The sequence below is a fragment of the Leptonychotes weddellii genome, chromosome X (genome assembly GCF_054177405.1).
Source record: "Leptonychotes weddellii isolate Sample4059 chromosome X, ASM5417740v2, whole genome shotgun sequence".
Lineage (NCBI taxonomy): Eukaryota > Metazoa > Chordata > Mammalia > Carnivora > Phocidae > Leptonychotes > Leptonychotes weddellii.
Window position 1 is genome coordinate 27,649,436 of NC_138385.1, and position 24,895 is coordinate 27,674,330.

Here is a 24,895-nt window from a genome sequence, read left to right on the forward strand (position 1 = left end):
CGATGCGGGACTCGATCCCGGGACTCCAGGATCATGACCTGAGCCGAAGGCAGTCGCTTAACCAACTGAGCCACCCAGGCGCCCTCAGAAACCTTAATATTTGACAAATTGCTCCATTGAGAATGTTTTGAAAGTCTACATCTGGGGCGCCTGGGTGGCTCAGTCGTTAAGCGTCTGCCTTCGGCTCAGGTCATGATCCCAGGGTCCTGGGATCGAGCCCCGCATCGGGCTCCCTGCTCGGCGGGAAGCCTGCTTCTCCCACTTCCACTCCTCCTGCTTGTGTTCCCTCTCTCGCTGTGTCTCTCTCTGTCAAATAAATAAATAAAATCTTTAAAAAAAAAAAAAAAAGAAAGTCTACATCTGCTCAGATTTTCATCCACGAGAAAGAGATCTTTCACCACTGAAAACATATTAAAGCAACAGTAGGAGGAAAAATAAAGGTGCTTTGAGATTATATGCCATGAGTTGTGATTGTTCAATGCACACTTATATTGATGTATCCCATTTATAAAAGAGGTACATTGAACCTTGCCCTGAATACCTTCGAACAGTGGTTCTCAAAGTGCAGTCCCTGGACCAGCAGCATGAGCTGCACCTGGAAATTGGTAGAAATGTAAATTCTTAGGCTCCACCACCTGCCTTCTAAGTCAAATCCCCTGGGAGTGGGGCCCAGCAAGCTGTGGTTTAGCAAAGCCTCCAAGTGATTCTGAGGTAGGCTAAAGTTTGAAAGTTACTGCCTTAGAAAGTACCATGAAGGTAAGGCAATGAATGGATCTAAAAGTGATGATAATGAAGATGATAATAAAAGTAATAATATCTGATAGCTATTAAGTGGTTACCATGGGCCAGGCTCAGCACTTCAAATGGATTAAATCATTTAATTATCACAGTTGCCAAAAGTGTCATCATCATCATCATCATTATTATTACTGTCCCACATTACAAATGAAGAAACTTAGGGTTGTAGTAATTTGCCCAAATTCAGATAGCTAGTAAGTTAAAAATCTGGGTTCTAAAACCGAGTATGCCTTTCAGGTCCATTCTTCTTTTCCTTGTTCTTGTTCTTCTTCTTCTTTTTAAGACTTTCTTTCTTTCTTTTTCTCTCTTTCTTTCTTTCTTTCTTTCTCTCTCTCTCTCTCTCTCTCTCTCTCTTTCTTTCTTTCTTTCTTTCTTTCTTTCTTTCTTTCTTTGCCAGAGAAAGAGAAAGAGAGAGAACACAAGCAGGGGGAGTGGCAGGCAGAGAGAGAAGCAGACTCCCCACTGAGCAAGGAGCCTGACGCAGGGCTCGATCCCAGGACCCTGGGATCATGACCCAAGCTGAGGCAGACACTTAACCCACTGAGCCACCCAGGCATCCCGCAGGTCCATTCTTTTAACCAGTATAATATATACCATGAGATTGGTCTGTGCAATTCCTAAAGATGTTTAATCTTTATTCCAAGTTGTTATTTGTCATCAGGGCTTGGTGGTGCCAAAGCATTTCACCTGGACATGGGTTCTCTGTAACACAGGAGTTGAGTTTCTCAAAAGTTGTATATAAATCAGTATTTTCAAATTGAGTGTAATCTTCTGCTGACTTTATTAAATTAACTCTCTTATGCTCTCTTATGTGTTATGTTTTCTGTTCTTCAGCTAATAGTGGTTCCTAACACATTTTCAATTTTTCTATCTGTCTTTCTGTCAGACATTTAATATTCTGTAAATAAATGGAGAGATGCACTATGGAGTTCAAGAAACTTTCTATAATTCTTTAGTCAAGTGAAGAAGGCTTTTGAAATGCAAATAATGACCTCTTGTCTAATATCTGTTGTTCTTAAAGCTGGGCATGGCTTTATAATATTTTTGACTAATTATATAAGGTTAAGAAACAACATTTCAGGACAGATTAATTTTGTTCATCCTGGCGCAACACAACTATATGAAAGTATCTCAGAAATAAAGTTTCCATTCATCCTATAATAGATTACAAGCATTTAACCATTCTGGAAGTGAGAAGTGTGAGGAAAACTTCGCTCTTTTAATGGTTTGAGCTTACTGTAGCTTGAATGAGATCTTGCCTTTCAGAGAACTAGGAGCCAGATGAATACCCTAATTACTCCAGGAAAAAAAAAAAGGTACATCTATTTCTTTTTTTTTTTTTTTCACTGCCTTGATCCCATCAGTACCCTAAATGTCTATGCTGATGTAGACATCAACTTACAACACGGGGTTTGTCATCATAATTACACTGCCAAGGAGTCCTTCTCTCAGGGAAGGTCATTCAGGCTACAGAGCAAATGAGAAAGGGCAGGCACAGCTCCTAAGAGGCTCCATTCATAAAGCAGGAGTAAGCATGAATGAAGCATTATTCTTTTGGGGGAAGTTCTGAAAACGTTGACCTCAGTGGAATGAGTGCAAATTTGCATAATGCTTCATTTCCTTAGAGCAACTCAAGGGTTGGTAACCATTACAGGAGGCCAGACAACATCATGGGGAAGATTAATGGGACCTGGGTATCATTACTTCCAAATAGAGAGGAGTCATCCCAAGGTCACCGCAAGGTTGATCGAAGAAAAGATGTTTGCTCATTGGGATGGGTGATTTGTCTCTCAGGCTGATGGGGTAAAAGGAAACCAATTGCACCTCACTAAATATTAAGCTGTCCAGTAAGGCTGCTTTGTGTTAAGCAGCATAACTGGATCAAGCATGGTATGGATGAGATGTGTACAAACTTGCTGGCTTATATCGTTTGGCAAGGACCGTGGTATGAAAACCCTTTAGCCAGTGAAGCGTATTTTTCTTTCTTGTCACCACAGAAAGGAAGAAAAAGGAAATGAAAAGAAAAAAGTTCTAATTTTTGCTTCAGAGTCCTGGCTCCTAGGCTCTCTGTGAGTAGCATAATGAAAAATTGGTTGATTTAGTTGATTTGATGCAGCATCAAAATAGCTTAGGTGGAAGCGAGATGGAAAACTTAACCCAAACAGCAATAATGAAATACCGATGAGCAATTCGTTTCTCATAAGGCTCAACGCCTCAAAGACGTAAATGGCTTTCCACAGAGAGAATATTTCCTGATTATTGACTCCTCCATGTGCTGGCTTAGAACCAAAATGACAGGCAATGGTGTGAACTCCCAATCAAATTTATAGACAATGGAGTTCAAGATTTGCCACAGATAGGAGAAGAAACAAGAGGGTAAAAGCACAAAATGTTTATTTTTAAAGGGAGACAACATGTTGACCAACTATATTAACTATCTCAATGTGAAGGAGTAGAAAAGGACCCACCTCTCCTGTTCCTGAAACTGTTCACATGACTTCAAGTTTCTCTGGTCAGATGCCCAAGTCTGGGCTTACGACAGGAGACTGCTGATATAAGTGGCTTGGACACAGTCACTGAAATATGCAGGGTCACCAGATGGACAAGTACAAACATTGAGCTCATCTGAAAGCAATTTGACTCAAAGGAGTCCGTTCTCTGAATGACGACTGAAGCAATATTTTATAAATTTGAATTAACCTTAGGACAAGCTCTGGGCACCGTTGTAGTTCAGACAGTAGTTAGGGTACTTTTTCATAAAGAAACCTTCTTAGAAATATTTTGTGGTTTTCCATCCCTAATTTTGGAACAATAGAACTGCTTTGATAATTGGGTTAAGCAGAGAATACGACTCTGAAGGTTTTCAAGTCTGGGATCTAGAGAAGATTTTTATGATGTAACCTCACTATAATTTTAAAATAGAAGGAACAAGAAACCAAAACTCATCCCTAAACATTCATTTTGTTTACCGTCAGGTTTTGGAGTTTGCTTGATATCTATCACTTGAGATTGCAAGGTGAACTCTCTTGAAGGGCTTTACATTTCAAAAAGAAAGGTCAACTGTGATAGAGAAATAATATGGAAGACTAAAATTGCTTTATGGTACTTACATAGACTCTTAGAAGCAAAATTATTCTGAACAGATGATTAGCACATTGAAGGCAGGATTTGTATGGCATCGATCTCTCAATACCTAGAGAGAACCTGGAAAATAGAAGAAACACAATAAATGATTCTGTATGAATGAATGAATGAATGAATGAATGAACGAATAGGTCCCTACAACATTGTAAGCATGTAGGGTAAATTCTGGTCTCAATGCCAGAATGCTGTTTTAGCTAAACCCATTTATTTTTTTAAATTTCTTTTATTTTAACTTATTTTATTTAATTCAATTAGTTAACATATAGTGTATCATTAGTTTCAGATGTAGAGTTCAGTTATGTATCTATTGCATAGAACACTCAGTCCTCATTACATCAAGTGTCCTCCTTAATGCCCATCACCCAGTTAGCCCATCCCCCTACCAACCTCCCCTCCAGCAACCCTCAGTTTGTTCTCTACAGTTAAGACTCTCTTATGGTTTGTCTCTGATTTCATCTTATTTAATTTTTCCCTCCCTTCCCCTATGATCCTCTGTTTTGTTCCTTAAATTCCACATATGAGTGAAGCTATAATTGTCTTTCTCTGATTGAATTATTTCACTTAGCATAATACCTTTCAGTTCCATCCATGTCATTGTAAATGATAAGATTTCATCCTTTTTGATGGCTGAGTAATATTCCATTGCACATATATGCAGCATCAAATATATATATGTGTGTGTATATATATATATATATATCACATCTTCACATCTTCTTTATCCATTCATCTGTCGATGGACATCTGTGCTCTTTCCATAGTTTGGCTATTGTGGACATTGCTGCTATAAACACTGGGGTGCAGGTGCCCCTTCGGATCACAACATTTGTATCCTTTGGGTAAATACCTAGTAGGGAAATTGCTGGGTCATAGGGTAGCTCTATTTTTAACTTCTTGAGGAACCTCCATACTGTTTTCCAAAGTGTTTGCACCAGCTTGCATTCCCACCAGTAGTGTAGGAGGGTTCCCCTTTCTCCACATTCTCACCAACATTTGAGGTTTCCTGACTTGTTAATTTTGGCCATTCTGACTGGTATAAGGTGGTATCTCATTGTGGTTTTGATTAGCTAAGCCCATTTATGTGAATCTAAAATAATTTGCATGTTTATTCAATATCTGGGAAAGACGATCAACAACAATAACAACAAAATACCCATAATCATAGTGACAGCTGAAACACAGGAACATTTCAAGGTTATTGGGTTCATGTGACTAAGTATGTAAAAGAAACTGACAAGGTATCCCTGTAATACAGGAAAGAATAATAAACAATAAAGAATAAAACAGGTAACAAAATAGAAGAGATGGAGGTTAAAGGACACAATATTTACAAAAGAATTCTCTAATTATTTTAACTTTCCCTCTGGTATTTGTAAGAGCTAATCTGTAAGGAGCTAAAGAGGGAAACAAAATTTCTTTCACTTCTGTTTCTCTTCTCTAACTACTCGGTGTGCTGTGTTGCCTCTGTGGGTTTTCCTTAATGTCTGCCCTCGTTCTTTGGCATCAACATTTCCATTTTTTTCCAACCAAGGCCTAGGAAGAGACTTTGGCTAAGACAGCACAGACACCACACAATTTTTCCTCTGGCAGAGTGTAAAATCCTTGGCCTGATTTCTTCTCAGAATATTGGCAAAGACAAGGTATTTACTTATCTCTCTGTTTTGTACTCTATTAAAGCTCATATGTGGCTCAGGCAATCTTGACACTGTTCCCCCAAATTTAATCTTCTATAAAGTATCACCTTGCCTTGCATTATTTGTGTTTCTCTTCTACAGATTAGGGATAACAATATTTACTGCCTGCGATTCTTTGACTTCATGCTTTTGACACATTTCCACAGGTAACAGTTAAGATTAACTTGAGTAGAAAAGCCAGAACTTCAAAATCATGTCTAAATCTATACATATGCCCTTATCACCTTCTATGAGAATGGACAGAGGCAAGAACATTCTAAATGCTCCAAAGTAATAACCACAGACAAGAAAATTAAATACTTCAAGGGAAATAAGCAATCTGGTTAATATACTTCCAGCTCTCTAGTGTCTGTCCATGATAAATGACATGACATCATCTTAATATGGAATACTAATTAAAGAAAAGATTGGACATTCTCACCATGCTCACCATTTATGGCCTTTCCACTGTGGTACCTTCTCCAGTTTGATTGTCCAACCTGTAGCTCACACCTCACTGCCGAAGGGACTTCGGAGACAATGAACTTTTCACAAAGAATGACCTAAACAGAAACTTTAATGCAACCACAAGACAAACAGGATTGAAAGTAAAGAGAGAAAAGGGCATATTGATTTTTGGCCTCCTGTACTCTCACTTCTCATCCTATTATCCAGAAGAAAACACTAAAGGTTTAGTTATAATTAGCAGTGATAATATAATCCTCTCCTTTTCCAAACCATCTTGTCAGTGTCCCTTACTTGATTTTCTGAAGGTGAGTCTGTCATGTTTTCCCTCGATCCCCCAAGGACCCTTCCGGTCAACTGCTATAGTGATATCTGAAATTAAGCAGAAACTTTGCATGGCAAAGTTTACTACGTATGTATAGGCAGCCAAATAGCAATTGCATTAAATGAGGAAAAAGTGATTTGGAGGACCTTGCAGAACTTTCCTGAAACCCAATTCATACTCCTATGACCCATTTCATAACGGTGTACCCTTAGCTTCCAATCTCAGCTCTCTCTCCACATTATGGCTTTGGAATGTCCTTGCTAGATTCTCAGCATCTTCTCTTAAAATTCCTCCCCCTCCCTTCCTTTGACATTGCTTCTTAGGATATGCATTCCTTAAATAGAATGTTGTACATAAATGGCTTCTGCTGTGTAGCCAAACCTCACATGAAACAAAGAATGAAAGAAAATGTATTTATCAACAAATCCTCTTAAACATGGATCCCAAGCCAGTTTTTCCCTCCTGAGCTTCAGCCCTAAAAGTCCAATAGGACATCTCTACTTTGAATATCTCATAAGCAGTGAGATAAACCCACCATATCCCAAACTGAAACTCTTCATCCTCTCCTCAACTCAATCTTTCAGTGTTTCCTAACTCAGGGTAGGGCCATGCCATCCCCCTATATCCGATATTCTATATATTCTAATATGCATACCTGATCTTTTCACCCCTCTGATGATATCCCTTTATTGTCTCCCCATTGACTCTGAGTACCACCTACCCACCCCCTCCATACATACACACAACTAGTCCCAGGCAAGGTGGCAAGATGGTAGATACATAGATTCTCGAATACTTGTTTGAATTAATGGGATAAAAGCATGAAAATTTCTGCTTTTTGGTGATTTTAAAAATCCATGTAATTCCATAGTACCTATTGAGTGAATACTACATCAAAGAATCTAAATGCTAAAATCCATAGAATCCGACCAATTACAGAAGTTATCTTACACGTGGAAGTTATCTTAAAGTTTGGTGAGGCCAAACCCTTCATCTTACACATAGGTAAGCTGAGGCTGAGAGTAAAGAGTTAATTGCTCAAGGTCATATAGTAACTTAGGGAATGGTTTCATACCCATATGCCCAGTATGTATAGTTGCTAATTTTTAGCAACCGCCAAAGATAACATTTAGAGTTATGCCAGCCAGTGCAAGATTTACATTTCTCTTTGGCATTCATACTTTCATATTTTGTCATTCCTTCTTAATTTGTAACTTCCAATTTAGTGTAACTAAAATAACTTATATTCATCAATACTGCTCTATACTCGCAAGACTGAAAATTGAACCCTTAGCTTGGGTGTACCTTATGCTTGCATCGTTTAAATGAACTGGAAAATGCCAGAAACAGTACTATTACCAGAAAATCACTCACTTTTGGAATCATGCCATTTTGGGTTTGAATAATCCCTCTGCCATTATCTTGTTCTGGACTCAGGATAAAGTAATTCTCGGAACTTCAGTTTTCTCATCTATGAAAGGAGGATAATAGTAACCACCTCATAGTGTAGTTCTAAGGATAAATTGAAAAAAGGTGTTAGGTTGAACTGTAAGCAACTGCTATTTATGTTGATGAACAATGGTCAAATATGGCAATTTTATGCTTCAATCTAATACATGTAGCACAGTGGCTGGAATCCAGCATAATATAAATTCAATAAACAGTGGTTATTATGATATCTTTAAAGAATAAGAGGGGATAAGACATTGGTCTGTGGGGTACATGCATGAAACCCATCTAATTTTTTTTTAAGTTCTTTATCACTCTGGTAAATAAGAAATGTTGAACTCACCTGAGTCATTTTGGAAATTTTACACGGACAGTAGAATTATATGGAATTTTTGAAAGACTAGGTTTCGTGGGAATTAGGAGATGCCTGCAGTTCAGAATTTTTTTTTTTTTTTTCCAGTTCCCTCCAGCCTTACTTATGGATTGGGATTGTACCAGTTTCTCACAGGTAGTTCTTGACGGCTATCATGAAATTCATTAACACCCCTTTAACATTCTCATTTGCACTAATAGAGAGAACAAGGTCAGCAGCAGCACCAAGAACATAAGTATACCAGCCTCACCAGTGAACTTGAGGATTCTTTGCGGTTCACCATTGATAGATATGGAGGATTTCCACAGTGATGAGTTTTGTTTGTTTCTTTGTTACTTAAAAGTTTCTCTTCCTATGGAAAACACATAGGCCATAATTTCAACTTTCCCTTGTTCTTTCTATAATTACATTTTTGTCACCCATCTTACCTGTAAGTTATTGTGCTTTTGTTTTGTGTTTTATCATCCCTAAGTGAATGAATTCTGCTCCTAAATCTAATTCCATCAAATATATTGATCAAATAAATATGTCTATCCACGTGGTAAAAGTCGAACCTCATTAATTTGAGGGCGAGCTGAAAATGTTTCTACCACATCAAGCATTTCTGTAAAATCATTCGGAACTTTGGGAGTGTTAGATAGTATCTCATCTTGTAAGACATATTTAACAAGAAATCGGCATTACGGAGAAATTGTTTATAGAAAGAGCATGTACCATGAACCTGGAACAAAATCTCAAACCCACATAAGCTAAGACCATGAGATAAAAAGAGTATTTTTAGCTGCTCCTCTCCCTCTGCTGAAAAAGCAAACAAAAACCCCTTCATTGCTGTTATGTGGTAAAAACACATAAATTCAGTACGCACTTATTGAGAACAGTGCAGAACAAAAACAATCTTCTTCAACAAACTAATATAAATCTAAGCCTAGTCAATTGAAAGTCAAATTAATAAGACTGCCTTGCTTTGTATATGTTTCCCTTTTAGATTTCCTTTATTAAAGACAGTTCAGTGGCTTTCTGGGCACTGTGCTGAATTGGCCACTGGACTAGAGAAATCATGGTGAATTAGAGAGCCATGGTAAATTACCTGACAGGCTATTCTATTTCTTCACTTTGAATGGCTTTAAGCTGTGAAATTTGGTTTTAAAGTATTCTTAGATGGCATATAAGCTATTAGGTGCCTTCAGAACCTTGTTAAACTTTTAACCCAATGGTTCTCAACCTTGGCTGCAACGAACGAGGGAAACCCCCAAAATTCGTGTGGCCACACTCCACACCAATTAATCAGACTCTCTAGGGGTGGCTTGGACACCATGTTGTTAAAGCTTCGTAGGTGATTCCAGTGTCAAACGAGGTAGATAACCCTAGATCTAGCCTCACTGGCTAGTGGAACAGCATCACGTGGCTCATAAACCAGTTCTGAAACAAACTTTTTAAACGATTTTTAGCAATAACAACATTGGGATAATTGTGCAGGCTTCTAAGTGGACTGCTTTGAAGGTCAATGTTCATTAGCATATATATATATCGTTGATGGAAGTCGGCCTCATTAGTTTTCAATCTTTCCTCAGACATAAAGGAAGGCTTCCCAAAGATTCAACGTGACAGCAAAACAGGGAGGAAGAGTTTGTGAAAGGATAAAGACATTTGGAATCCAGGGATTTGATGAAAACAGATGGAAAGTATAACCAGAATTCCTGGAACTGACATGCAGAAATACTTTGTTCTCTTCACTACATTTCCATCCAAGTTGTTGAGTTAAAATATCCATGGTACAAAAGGCTGATTTCTAAAATATGCTATTAATTTAGGTGGTGAATGCTGGTTGTCACAGAGAGAAAAGCATTTTGTAAATAAGTGACTCAGTTTTTCTTTATCTTCTTCCACAATGATCTTTTATTTCTCATTCAAAAACTGATAGCATCTCTCAGCATAGAAAAAGAACGATGCCATGTCAACAACCGCAGAAGCCAAATCTTAGAATCTGGAGAGAAATAGGTCAGGAAAAAAAGGACTATGTCATATTCTATTACCGCATGAATATATTTGCATTCTTTACCATTGTGAGAAAAACACCTGAGGTTACACGAGGCTAAACTTTCCCTATATAAAAAGAAAGTATATTTAAATCCTTAAACCAATTGATTAAAAAACCATCGTTTTGTCCTCACACATTAAAAATGTGACAGCTAACTTTGAAGCAACAAGAAAACTGATCAACACAGAGGAGATTCAGGCATCAGAGGTGCTGTTGGACAAGCTGAACTTTAATATGCCTGCCAACCCCGAAAATGCACAATTCCAAGAGAAAATACTCTGACCTTAATCTTAGCAACATAAATAAAGCTGCTGTATTATTTTCCACTTACAGTTTTGTATTAAATTTTTACCCCGTGACAGTTTCAATGCAATTTGAGTCTCTGGACAATGTCAAACTAGGGGATAAATTACACAAATTTGCTTAGAGTGGAAATTACCTTTTTCCCCCAAAAAACTCTCGGAATATCCCACTTTCCTGTAATCTTTGGCTCTCACTCCAGTGTATCATCAAGTTTCTGTGACAGTTTAAAGCAGCGATTCTTAACCTGGCATTCGTAGAGGAGTTTCTGGGGATCTGTTAAATAATCTAGGATTGTTTGGAAAAATTTTGGAGGGGGGCAACCAATGGTCCATAAGTTTCATAAGATTATTAAGGCATTTGTGAACTCGATCAGGTAACAAAATGCCAGTCCATAGGACTCCATCTGGAATAATCAACGGTCAGAGAGAAGTCTGTTCAGGTCAGGTTCAAGTACTAGAAACTCCAAGGTTACCTCTGTGGAAGCAAAGAGACAGGACTCAACAACCAGCTTAGTTATGGAAGACTTGAGTTTTGGTGTTTAGGTTTGTCCTGTCAATCATGAGAACTGAGAACAAGTCCACGAAGGAGATCCCTGAGGCTGATACAAGTGTTCCTAAATCATTCAAAGAGACTGAGTGGGAAAACTAGCATGACTGCATCACCCAGGAGCAGACCCAGGTCCAGAGGTAGGGAGGGACTTCAGGAAAGTAGCTAGATAAAATCCTAGGCAGGCCTAAATACCATAAGCATAACAAGGCAGTAGTAAGGATTAAACACACATTTTGTTCATATTTCACTTGAAAGAAAATCATGTGTTATCAATATTTGAAGTTCATTGCCTTAGATCAATTTCAGATCCGTTTCAAGTGAAAGCATTTCAAAAAAATTGATCCAAAGTTCTAATCCAATCTTCTTTAATGCATGGACTTATCTGTATTGTTATGAATCGTTTATTAAATGCCTACATTGTTCTAAGTACTCTAGAGAGCTAATGCAGGCGGGGCCCAACAAGTGGTCTCTGGTTGCTGAGAGAAATGTGGTTCGTATTGATTTCATTGTCAATTGATTCATTGAGTGCCTAGGTATTACAGTTATCAGCACCAGAGAAATTCATGGAAGATCAATAAATAACTTCACACATTATGGAAATGATAAGTGAGTGTTTTATTTCCTTGGAGCTTGTTTGATATGTAGCATCACTGTACCTGAGGCAAGAGCTATGGGCTCTACTTTGCCATGCAATTCTCAAGTCAGACATGGTAAAAAGATGTTGGATCTGGATACTTAATATATATCCTGCCATATACACATAACTTATTCTGAGATTACAGATCAGACTCTTTTATGTTTTCTAGTCACATCTGTCTTTTTTTCCCCAAAGGATAAAGATCATCTTAGGTGTATCCTCAAAGAATATGTAGCCCAGACCCCTAACCCTGGGATTTAAGGATTGCTGACTGTTCTCAATTGCTTTTTCAGAGTCAATGCCAATTAGGATTTTATTTATTTTTTCTTTTTTCAAGATTTTATTTATTTGACACGGAGAGAGACACAGCGAGAGAGGGAACACAAACAGGGGGAGTGGGAGAGGGAGAAGCAGGCTCCCCGCTGAGCAAGGAGCCCGATGCCAGACTCGATCCCAGGATTCTGGGAGCATGACCTGAGCCGAAGGCAGATGCTTAACCGACTGAGCCACCTAGGTGTCCCACCAATTAGGATTTTAGATGAGAATATTTAAAAGTCCAAAATAATATTTTTCACATTATATAAAAATGGAAGTCACCCAGGCCCCATACCTCCCTGCAGTAGGCCCAGGAGCCCAGACGGGGAAAAAAAAGTGTAAGTCATGTCACCAAGTTAATGCATTTAAAATAGGAAAATAGGGTAACACGATGTATCTCTTTAAAGCAATAGATGGAAAACTACATAAATCTGGAACCAGAAACATGTTTCTATCTCTTGAGCCTTGTGTTTCAAAAGGCTAGTGCATTTGACCCTTGTGACTGAGCAAGCATTTGAGCAAATCAACCAAGCCCCGTGGTTGACTGCGGAATTGGTCATCATCCATGGGTCATTTTTTCCAGAGGTTTGACCACAGAATACGTCTTTTCATCCATGTTAGCCCATTTCTTTTTGCTAGTATCCCTAAAGAAATCAAGGTCAGCTGGGCTGTATCTCTTGTAATCCTTCTTCATAAACTTGAAGGTGATTAGGAATTCACTCCTCAGATTTCACGTAGCCTTGCAAAGCAATTCCATTGGCATTTTTCCTTTCCTCCAATATGCTACTTACAAATACTTAGTAATTCTGAGTCTTCTGAAATGTATTCACATTCCTTTGGCCATATGATCTTACAAAAATTATTTACCCTTATTGGGACTCACTTTCTTCTTCTCCAAAAATGGGCATAATAATACCTACACCTGAAAGGTATCAAGTATCAAATGAAATAAGGCATGTACAGGTGCTTCTCCAAGTGCCTAACATATAAGCATTCAATAAATTGTACCTATTATTAATATTATTACTACTCATAAAAGAGAGAACCTCATACTGGAAATAATAGTCCTCTAATGGTATGATGAGCCATGCTTAATATAATAGGAGAGGAAAGTATAGATATTCAGTTGTCAGATACATTTGCAGGATTAAGAGGGTAGAGGAATCACTGTGGGAAGTCAAAGAAGAATCTTTGTAGTTCCTTCCCTGATAGAGACAGTGCTCATGACTGGTTTGGCCATCCGTGTAAGTGTTGCATAGAACTCTCTTCCCCTGATTGACTCCTCACCTGTTTCCCTTTAAGATATCCAGAGGTTAACCCAGGAGCAGACCCTCCTTCTTCCCAAAGAGACATGTCCAATCGGAGCTTCCCCATTTCTTCTGTTCATGTGTTCATTTTTCAAAAAGCTGTCTTTATAAATCAATACTCTGTGCCGGGCAGGTATTGTGGTAATTGCTTTGCAGGCACTGTCTTGTTTAACTTAACCCACATAAAGACGTTTAGAGGTAGATAGACAGCATCACCTTACCCATTTCATAGACTGGACAACTGAGGTTGATCCCATGACAATGGTTCTATCTCGAAAAAAAAATTCTCTGTATTTGGACTAGGTATCACTTCTCAAGATATTACTCTCTAGTTACATAAAGGGATACATCCAGTTTCATCCAATTTACTCATTAGGTACCAGATGGGAATAGGCAAATTAACCAGGGGGCCATCCAAACTTTATGCTCCTTCCATCTCCCATATAATCCTGGGACAGCGATACTTTAAGTGGGTTCCCCCCACCCCCGCACCCAGCTGTCATTCAACTTCCCCAGGTGCAGGCTGCTGGGGGGAGACCAGTGCTCATGATTATTATTCTAACTACCCGAGATGACACTTCTTCGAAAAATGTAATCAGGATTCTTCCAATGTTCTGTTTATTTATTTAAGTAACACCTGTCTGGCAGTTGTCACAACCCATTCAGAGCTTTTTATTTAGAAATAATGATAAACAGCTTAAATTCAGCCAGAACATTTCCAAAGAGAAACTATATATTTGATGGCTGATAACTGTTGTGCACTTTGTAATTATAGAAAGTAGCCATGGCCCAGGGCCCCGTCTTTATAAAAGAGGCTGTTTTATGCATCCAGAGAGACAGTTTTCCAGATAGCAAGACAGTTTTCCAGACAAATAACCCAAATCGATTTAGCCACTTCCCCTTCAAGGGACAAAAGAGAAATTTCTCTGGTGTTTCAAACCTAGCTGAAAGCTGTCACAAGTCCATTTGAGAGCCAAACTTAGTACAGATTGTGTGCACCCAAGCAATCAATTTCAAAAGCCCACTCCCCCTTCCTCTGAAAGCTGTAAGCTGTACACTGGCTTTTGTTCTATTACTCTTAGGTGATTGTGTTTGCATTAGTAGCAATATTTTTCAGTAAGAGTTGCCCACATACAGATTTCTGAAAGCTTTCAGTTTGCTGCTGCACATCTCCCCGGAAGAAAAGACTTCAGGGGCGCCTGGGTGGCTCAGTCGTTAAGCGTCTGCCCTCGGCTCAGGTCATGATCCCGGGGTCCTGGGATCGAGCCCTGCATCGGGCTCCCTGCTCCGCGAGAGGCCTGCTTCTCCCTCTCCCACTCCCCCTGCTTGTGTTCCCTCTCTCGCTATCTCTCTGTCAAATAAATAAATAAAATCTTTAAAAAAGAAAGAAAGAAAGAAAGAAAAGACTTCAGCTGTAGAGCCCACCAAGGTGTGCTTTGGGGAAAGAGCGGTGGCAGTCTGGGGAAAGAGACTGGCCAAGGGCCCCAGCAGAAAAAGCTCCGACTGAGTGTTCAGATACCACAGTACTCCCAGCTAAGAATCCATTTTCCCAACGGGTCAATCAAATAGAAATATCCTTATTCGAGAAACAGCGCCAGAGAGCGTCAGAGAGCCAGGCGGATGTGTTGGAGTCCTGCAGCAGAGAACTGGATAGGCACTTACCCTGGTTCAGTCTGGCCCAGGAGACTCCTCTATGCAATGCAGAGGGACTAAGAGTGGGAAATAATAGCCAATTCGCATGATTATATCACTGAATATTTGTAATGCCCTTCATATTTCTTTCAGTCTCACCACATCCTATCCCTATGTAGGAAAGGCCAGCCAAGCTCCATTCCCAAAGAAGAGAAAAGTGAGGCTCCAGAAGGATAATGTGCACTCTACAGGTCACACCATCATAGTCCCGCAAAGATTCTGAGCTCATTGGGGGCAGAGACTCAATCTTGCCTCGCTGTTGTGCCCCCAGAGTGCTTGTTGCTATGTAGACAACCCCTTTGTTGTAGAAAGGAGGACCGCTCACAGTCACCCAGAAAGCACGATATTCATTCGAGAAGCAGTAATGATGGATTTATACCAGAATTATGTCAGGGTACTCCTCTAATTCATGCATCTGCTTTCCTCTCTTCAGTACAGAAGGATGCATCTTGACCGTTTGGGAAAGATAGAGAAGTGCCATCTCTACTATCCAAATTCGAGATGTGCTTAAATCAGATACTCCTTTTCTCCCCCCCATGGTAACCTCAGAGTAGAACCAATTTCACAGAGCAGAGACCTTGATGAATGAATGAAGGATCAAATTAACGTTGCTTTCCCAGTGCTGTGCTGTTTGTTCATGCAGCCCCTCAGTCCCTTTTTCTTGTTGAACTTTTACTCATCGTTCTAGTTCTATTGGAATACTTCCTCCCTCACTGAGGCTTTTCTCTTTTCCTCCATCATCCCTCCCTGCTCACATCCCCCGGCCCTGCCATCAGTCTGATCTCTCTCTCTCTCTGAGTAACATGGCCCTGTGCTTCTATCTAATAGTCCCTATATCTGGCCTTGCATTAGAGTTATATGGGGATTTATACCCAAATGCTAGATTGAAAATTACTTGATGGCAAGAACTAAAACTGGGTCTCTTTCACCTTTGTGATTTTCACAAAATCTCCTGAGCACATAGTAGGTGCAAAAAGATCATTGTTGAATGTAATGATTGTGATTGCGATGCTAAACTCACTATTTAATCTAGCCCCCATTTCCCTTATCCTAGATTTGCCAGGCCTTTATAATTTCCTAGCCTTTCCCTGTCACTGTATTTATCTCCTGTTGCAAACCAAGAAGAGAGAAAAAGAAAAATTATGAACATGACCCAACATTTGCAGTTTCTGTCACTGTCTTTTTTTTTCTCAATCAAGAGATTTTCTTTTCTACATGATTAATTTCTCCTCTCCGACCCTCTGAAGCCCAGAGTTATCCCAAAAGTTGCCTTGCATCTGTTCGCTTGAGAGAATACATTAATCACCTTAGCAACGTATGTTTGTAAGTATCTAGAGCCACATGTCTATGTGTGAATTTCTGTGTATGTATACATATTTCTCTTATCAGCCCCTACCTTCTACGTAAAGTGATTAAATTCATTTCCATAAATACCCGTGGGGAAATGGGTTTTCTGGTACCCTGTGGAGCTCAAGGAAGAAATACTTCTCAGGGGCACCTGGATACTCACTGACTGCTTTTTCGCCTGGGGTAACATGTAGACTCATGACATTGAGTTCAGTTGAAGAAGCAGGAGAACCTCGTGTTTATAAAGGGCAAAGGTTATTTAATTCTTCCTGAATGGTGGTATAAGCCACACACAGAAAAGGGATATGGTGCAGCACAAAATCAGTTTTCTTGCACCCAGAAACTTTGTTTTATTCAAGCAGGATTTCCTATTATTGTTTGCCTAACATTAGGGACTCAAAGGGCTAAAGGAGTAATGCTGCTTTGCTCCGGCTCTTGTTAGGTAACACACTTGTGCTATATTTGTGGATCTTTGGCTAAATAAATCAAGAATTTATGGGGCGCCTGGGTGGCTCAGTCGGTTAAGCATCAGCCTTCGGCTCAGGTCATGATCCCGGGGTCCTGGGATCGAGTCCCGCATCGGGCTCCCTGTTCGGCAGGGAGCCTGCTTCTCCCTCTCCCTCTGCTTCTCCCCCTCCCCAGTTCGTGCTCTCTCTCTCTCTCTCTGTGTCAAATAAATAAATCTTTTTTTAAAAAAAGAGAATTTACTGTATGTGTGTGTGTGTGAGAGAGAGAGAGAGAGAGAGAGAGAGACAAAGAGAGAGGGAGGGAGAGAAGAAGCGAGGGGGAGGGGTGGGGGAAGGAAAGAGAAAAGAAAAGGTCTTTTCCAATCTGTAACACACCTGAAGCAGTGCAATATCTCATCTCTTCTACTAGATTGTAAATTCCTAAAGATCAAGGTCTTCATGTTTCATCCTTGCAGCCCTTATATTACCTGCATAGTGATTTGTAGCAGCTAACGTTTGATTAGCGGGTTAAATGGATAAAGTGAACTTCCAGCATATGGCTTCTATATTAGTTTCATATGGCTGCTATAACCAGTTACTACTAATTTAGGGCCTTACAAACAGCACAAAGTCATTATCTTATAGTTCTGGGAGTCAGAAGTCAAAACAGGTCTGGCTGGATTAAAATGAAGGCGTCAATAAGGAGGCCTTTTCTGGAGATTCCAGGGAAGAATCCATTTTCTTGCCTTTTCCAGTTCCTGCCTGCATTCCTTGGCTCCTGGTCTCCATCCTCCATCTTCAAAGACAGCAATGGCCAGTCAAGACTGCATCACATTGCAGCACCCTGGCCCACTTCTGCCTCCCTCTCCCACCTGTAAGTAGTACGCTTGTGATGCCACTGGGCCCACCTGGATAATTCAGGATACTCTCCCCATTTCAAGGTAAGCAGATTAGGGAACTTAATTACACTCACCTTTTCCAAGTAGTATACCATAGGCAACAGGCTCCAGAATTTAGAAGAGGAAATCTTTTGGCGGGAGGGATTATTCTGCTTCCCACAGCTTCTTTTCAAAAGACCATTTTTAAAAACTGTTACACTGCTTTAAAGCATTTAGCAATATAATAAATTCTTGAAAAAGGAATTATACAGTGTTTTCCTTTCACTTTTTAAAAAAGAAGTCCAGCCTCCTGCCATAGATTTTTCTTATCCAAATAAGTAGGAAACAATGGAGACTATATCGGTTCTTGCTAGCAGGGCCATTTTTAAATAAATGACTGAGGTATCAGTTGGCCATGAAATTGCATGAAACTTTCCAGGGCAACTTGAAGCTGTATATATAATTTTCTTATGTTTGAATTTACATAATAAATGAAAGTTAGCTGAAAAAAATTCCCATACAAATGCCTGGATTTGTCTTTGTGGAATTTCAACCTACTATCTTCTTCTAATTCTCTCATCAGAATGCTTAGGATACAAACTGAAAGACATTCTATTAAGGGTACACTGATATTATTTTTGCTAATTAGTCACAGGCCCAAGATGGTGCTGATGCTGTCCCCCAAGTGCAGAAAAATAAACTACTTTCTAAAGGACCCTAAAAAGTACTGTTGAGTTGGAGTCAAAATTAAACTTTATATATAGACTACTTTAATTTAGCCTTCTGGCCTTTCACTTAAAGCCTCACTAAATCAACTGTAATCAGAGATAAACAGAGAAGACTGTACAAACCACCTTGCTTATACAAAAGTAATGGATAAACAGACTTCCAGTTAAATATAGCAAAATAACCACGTGAATTTATCTTGTTTCCTTCCCAAACCCTTATCAAAATGGCAAGGATAGCAATAATGAAAGGTATTAACCCACAGGGACTAAGAAAATAGGAGAGGAGACAACAACAGACAAAAGATTTCAAAAGATGTTTAGAAAAACAAAAGTGGAAGGAAAAGTACAAGTCAATTCTACAGAGTAAAGGAATTTATAACCTAAGTCCCTGCAGAGGGGAAATAGCGATGAGACGGGACCCCTGTAGCCCTGCAGAAACTGAGGGGTGGAGGCACCAGGTACTGCAGAAGGTAGGGAAGTGGCACGGAATGGAAACAGAATGATTGGTTGAAAGATAATCTACAGAGTGCTTGGACTCACTGGGTTCCCTCTTCTGATTCACACAGATGGTGACTACCTTTCCTTCTCCAAGAGGAGACAAGAAGTTTAGTCTTTGGAAGAACCGAACTTGGGGAGGTTCCTGACTCCAGGATGAGAGTGTAGAACAGGGATAAAGCATGGAACTGAGAACAAGGAGATTAAGAGAAAATCTCATATGTTACAGTGGGATCCTCATTCCTTCCCTATACCATGTTCCTAGACACAGCCAGGTATATACCATTACTGTTCTGCTCAGGATAAAGAATTAGACAACTGTGCTTGGAGAAACTAAGGTCCTTAGAGAAAAAGGACTCTGATATTTTGGGTGTCTTTGTGAAGAGGCCCACTTCTGCCTGATCCCCATTCAAGCAAACCCACCAGTCAGCAAGCCACAAGCCTTCACCTCACATTCACACACAGCTTCTAATCTCTTTTATCATGGATCACTGTTATACTGCCAAGAATTGCCAAGAAATTCTCCAACTTGAGAGAAACCTTAAGAAAAGAAGGTTTATAAGAACTTGAAACTTTCCATGTATCTTAGGTTTCATATGCTTCATCAAAGTGAGGGAGTAAACCTAGAAAGATGAGAACTTAGGAAAGAGGAATCCAACATGGAATGATGAAAGGAGGTTATAGGACAAGAATTGTGTCCCAGGCCTAGAGAGTAGAAGTAGCCATTCTAGATTGAAACAGGATGGTTCAGGGTGCTGGGAAAGAGGCCTACAGGGCAAAATGAAATGGTAGATCTTTGGTAACTTTTTCTAAGTATTTGAGTAGTTGTAAAAAATATTGATGGGCATTTGATAATTCTGGAGGGTCATTTGGGGGAAAAGTTAATGTTAGGCAAATGAAAACAAATGAAAAAGAGTATTAGTGACCAAAAATTGTAAGAGAAAAGATATAGAATCATGGTAGACAACTTTTGTCTACCAAAGATGGTAGACAACTTGGTTCAACAATGCATAGTATTTACATAGGCATGGCATTTTAAATAATAACAGAAGTGGATGTGTGTGAGAGAGAAAATAGCTTAAATTTCTCATCTTCCATTAAAAGAAGTTAATAGACAATGTGTAATGTTGATAAACCAAGAAATTGTACGGTAGCTAGGCTTATAGCGTTGATCGGTTCTCAATGTATACAGATGTCAAATCACTATGCTATACACGTGAAACTAATAGGATTTTGTATGTCAGTTATATTTCAGTAATAAAAAGAAGTGATGATGAGCAGCGTAAAACAGAAAAAAAAAAAGGAAGAAATTGCAACAAAAGCATGTCATTTAGAAATATGGAGATAAATACTAAAAGAAATGGCTGAAAGTTTCAAATGGGACTGAGGAGTGCAGAAATAGGAATACAGGGACTGCTTTTTTCAATTTAAACTTAATCTTTTATCTACCTGTATTACTTGGGTAACATTAAAAGTTTTTTAAGGGGAATGAAGGAAGGACAGTAATGAAGCAAAATGAAATGAATTGCCAAAGAAGCAGGAAGTGAATGTAATAGTCTGGATGTATCTGAAAGAAAGATCTTTAAAATGAACAGGAAATCAGCCTGTTTTGCCTCAAAAGTGTTGATAGGGATAATGCTACCAGCCAAACTGAAAAGGTGCTTGATTATGCTTGCTTCCTATTATTCTCTGGGGCTCATTTGGGGGGCTTTTGACAATGATGTTAAGAACCATCCATATCCTGGGGTGCCTGGGTGGCTCAGTTGGTTAAGCGTCTGCCTTCGGCTCAGGTCGTGATCCCAGGGTCCTGGGATCGAGCCCTGCATGGGGCTCCCTGCTCAGCGGGGAGCCTGCTTCTCCCTCTCCTCCCGGCTAGGTTTGCTATCTCTCTCTTTCTCAAATAAATTTTTTTAAAAATCTTAAAAAAAAGAACCATCCATATTCTAAAATAGATGTTTCTGAATAAAAGTGGCATTCTCATTACTAATAAGGAGCTACTTTTCACTTATGGAGAAGGAATGCACTTTGGATTGTTTTAACATTGTTATGGTAGATGCAGGCAATTTACCAGATATTTGGTCTAATTACCTTGGGGCTCGGCACATATATTTCCGAGAGACCTAGCTCAGGTTAGGGAGTCCTGCCTAGAGCCATGAAACAGGGCTGAGCCAACTCACCTCACCTGGGGGAAATAAATTCAAATCCTTTGCAGAGTGTTGTACCATTAAGAGCCAACCTGTACTCCCCAATGATTTGATTTTCAAGCTATCTGCTTCAATAAACCATTCCCCCTACATTATTTGTGGGTTTACTTTGGTAGACTCAACCAAGAATTCAAGACCTTGTCTTGTACCTGTGTGTTTCTTGCTTACTAATTATTCTGGTAAGGCTTCCATATCTATCTGGGTTAGGGAAATATTGCATGGAAAAGTCCCTTGAACTGTAACCATATTATATTTCTGCTCCAATTCAATTCTGACACGTGGAATTCCAGCCCACTCCCTGAATGGCATTGTACGGGTCTTTCATACTCTGATTTATGGCTCTCAAGATGCTTCTCGGTTTCTTCTTTTCTGATGGGAAAACAAGACCTACATTTTTCATATGGTTATTACATTGAAATTACCATCAGAAAATTAATGCCTTTAATAACTGTCAAAAAGAGGATAAAATGTGTCTGAAACGTGAAGACAACTATATTTATGACTCTCTTCAACCTCTTAGAGGCATCAGATAACAGGATAAATGTCATTATGATTTTGATCCAGGGCACTCTGTCATTTAAAATTTAGGCGGAAAAAAGATGTTCTTTATTCAGCCAGAGCTGAGAGTGTCATCATGAATAAAGGTCATTTACTTTATGTTACTTTTAATTTGTTCAAGGTTGAAGATCTCTGCATTTTGAGCTTTGGCAGGAAAATGCACTTCTTATCTGGAGTAAATTATAAACAATGCTGCACTATGAAGGGATTAAATAATCAGATCTTAAAATCTGGACAGGGTTCCTCAGAGTAGGGAGATCAATTAATTATTGGTAATGGATTAGGCCCTTTGACCCTTTGTTCTCCCATCCCATATTTTAGAGACAGCAGAGTTTCCATTCCCGTTATCCAATTGTTGCTCCTGGAAATAGAAAGGACCCACTCATCCTTTTCATCATCTTCAGCAAAATGATGAGGTCAGAGAAGTTTGCCTCGTGCTCCACACAATATACACTCAAGATTTCTTGAGGGTGTACTTGGCAACAACAGGGACGAGAAGATTCTGCCAGCTTCCTTTGCTTGGGGCACTCAGTGTAACTTTTCTTTCTCCGTGACCCTGAAGAAACCCTAGAGTATCTCCTCCCCAAGACTTCTAAATTCTGACAGGAACTACTCACAACAGTGTGGCCTGCTGGTGCATCCGGGGTTTACCTTCTGTGGGTCAGGGCTAGGGGAACTTTCTTAGTACCAGCTCACTAGTCTTTGAGCCACTTATAAGACTGAGTCCTTAGCCTAAATTTGCTGTTGGGGTTGAGTTATAGGCTCTTCCAGATAATGCCACTCACAAGGGAGTGAGAGAGAGAGAGAGAGAGAGTGCGTGCGTGCATGTGTGAGAGAGAGAGAGATTGAGACTTGTAACCAAGGAGTTAATGGCAAAAAAAAGTGAAGCTGCAACTCTTTTTCCCATTTCCGCCCCTTCTCCAGATGCCGTCTGCCACCACATTCCCATGAGATAGTATCCTTGCCCGACACCATGATAACCAAGTGTTCACTTAGTTGCTTGCAGGAACTCAAGTTTCCATCAAGGAGCTGGCAGGCACCAGTTGGGACCACTGACCCCCTCTTTGAGCTCAACAAAGTGAGATTAACCCTCCTTTACTTAGTAACATCCTTTATCTGAATTTGAGTCACTAGCCCTCTCCTCCTCACCCAGACCCTTTTTCACCTGCCTTTAAAAACTTCCTGACTCAGGGCGGGCGCCTGGGTGGCTCAGTCGGTTGAGCGTCGGACTTGTGATTTCGGCACAGGTCATGATCGCCTGGGCAGTGGGATCGAGCCCCGCGTCAGGTTCTGCACTCAGCGGGGAGTCTGCTTGAGATTCTCTCTCTCCCTCCCTCCTCCCTCTCCAAGAGGCCTTTGGGACAAACCATTTCCCTTGTGCATACCAAATGTCTCAGTGATGGGCCCCACTGCGTGTCTGGCAAACTCGGCTTGGGCCAAGTGTGTTTGGAGACGCCTCTCCCACATCCTGGCTGTCTACTTATTTTCCCAAACTGCCTCATGGCCCTCCTTTGCCCTTTACAAACTTGGCTTTGGCAGCGGCAGAACCGAAAAAGTGCTCTTAGAAAATCCAGTAGAGTTTCTGGCCTATCCAGAGGGCTCCTCCCTCTTTTTGTCGCCTTCTGTGCTCCCCCTTCCCTTTCGGCCTAAACCAGGTTTGTCCCGCTCTGCACCCCAGTGCCACCCCGCTGTGCCCTGGCGCCACATGATGAAGGCCACAGCAGCCCAGTTTGGTTTTAGATCTTGGCCAAGTCAGAGCCCCGGCCTCTGCACACATCCAAGGGGAACGAAAAGACACTTCATGGAACGTAATTCCAAGCTTCTGTTAAAATAATTTTTTTTTCTGCTTCTTTGAGTTCCAATTTAAACCCAACCATTCTTTTTTTTTTTTCTTCTTAAATTTACACTGCCTCAACTTCTTAGTACATCTTTTCTTAATTTCCAGGACTTCTGGTTGGAAAAATTCACAAGTATCCAGTATGGAATTTCTCTCTTTATGTGGTTCATAAATCCTTCTTAATTTTGACTCACAAACTCCATTTTTCATCTATAGCTGCCATTGTTTCAAGTTTTCCTTCCCTTCTCATCATACAGAGGCCAAGAAGTTGTATATCTTGGATGATCTTTCCAGACTATCCTGTATGGCACATTCCTCTTTCTGTCTGGTACTAAGTCTCTCAATTTCTCTCTTTCTCATGAAACAACGAATGCATGACTTTCTGTGTCCCCTTGACCTGCCTCTACTTTATCTTACTAATTTAGCTGTTAAAATCATCAACAAAATAAGACAAAGTGAGTGTTTATCCCAAATGACCAGGTTAGCTATAAAGAAAGCATTTATTTGGGGTAGTGAGAGGGAGAGAGAGAGAGAACAAGTGAGTGGGCTTTTACTTTATTTAGAACAAGAATTCCTTCCTCATACTCTTCACTGAATGAGGCCAAGACCTCAGGGCCAGAAATAAGTCAACAAAGTCAAACCAAAACCGAGTTTTCCATGGGAACAAACTGCTTTGAGGGTATTTTGGAAGACCCATAAGAATGAGCTCAGACAATAGTAAATCCAAAATATAATCCCCTCTTGGAGAAGTCATGGCTTAAGAAACTCAACTTTCCATGGTCAAGAAACCAGGCTTTCCATGAGAAAAGTTAGTCTGTGCTTCCTTTTCCAATCTAGACTAATAGCACAGTATATCCTCCTGTGATCCAGCTCCCAAAATGTGCTCCAAAGTCTGTTGTCCTGTGGATGGGAGTTAGACATATTCATGTCCCTGGAGAAAATAGCTAGAGCGAAAAGGAGGAAAGGACAGGGAGGCAGATTTCAGGCCAACATAAAGAGTGACTTTGGAACTGTGAAAAGTTGCCTGACAATCAAACCGGCTGCCCCAGGAGATAGTGTTTGAGTAGAAGCTAGATGACCTTGCCAGAAACGTCATCAGAAGGACTCAAAGATAAATGCGGTGGGGAGGAGCCTAGGATTTTTTCTGACCCCTAATAGTCCATAATTTTATCATTTTCTAAATAGTCTCTAGCAAGTGTGTATCTGAATATGTTCTTTTATTTATTTTTTTGAAGATTCATTTATTTTTGAGAGAGAGAGAGAGAGAGAGGGCAGGGGAGGGGCAGAGGGAGAGGGAGAGGGAGAGAATCTCAAGCAGACTCCCCGCTGAGCAC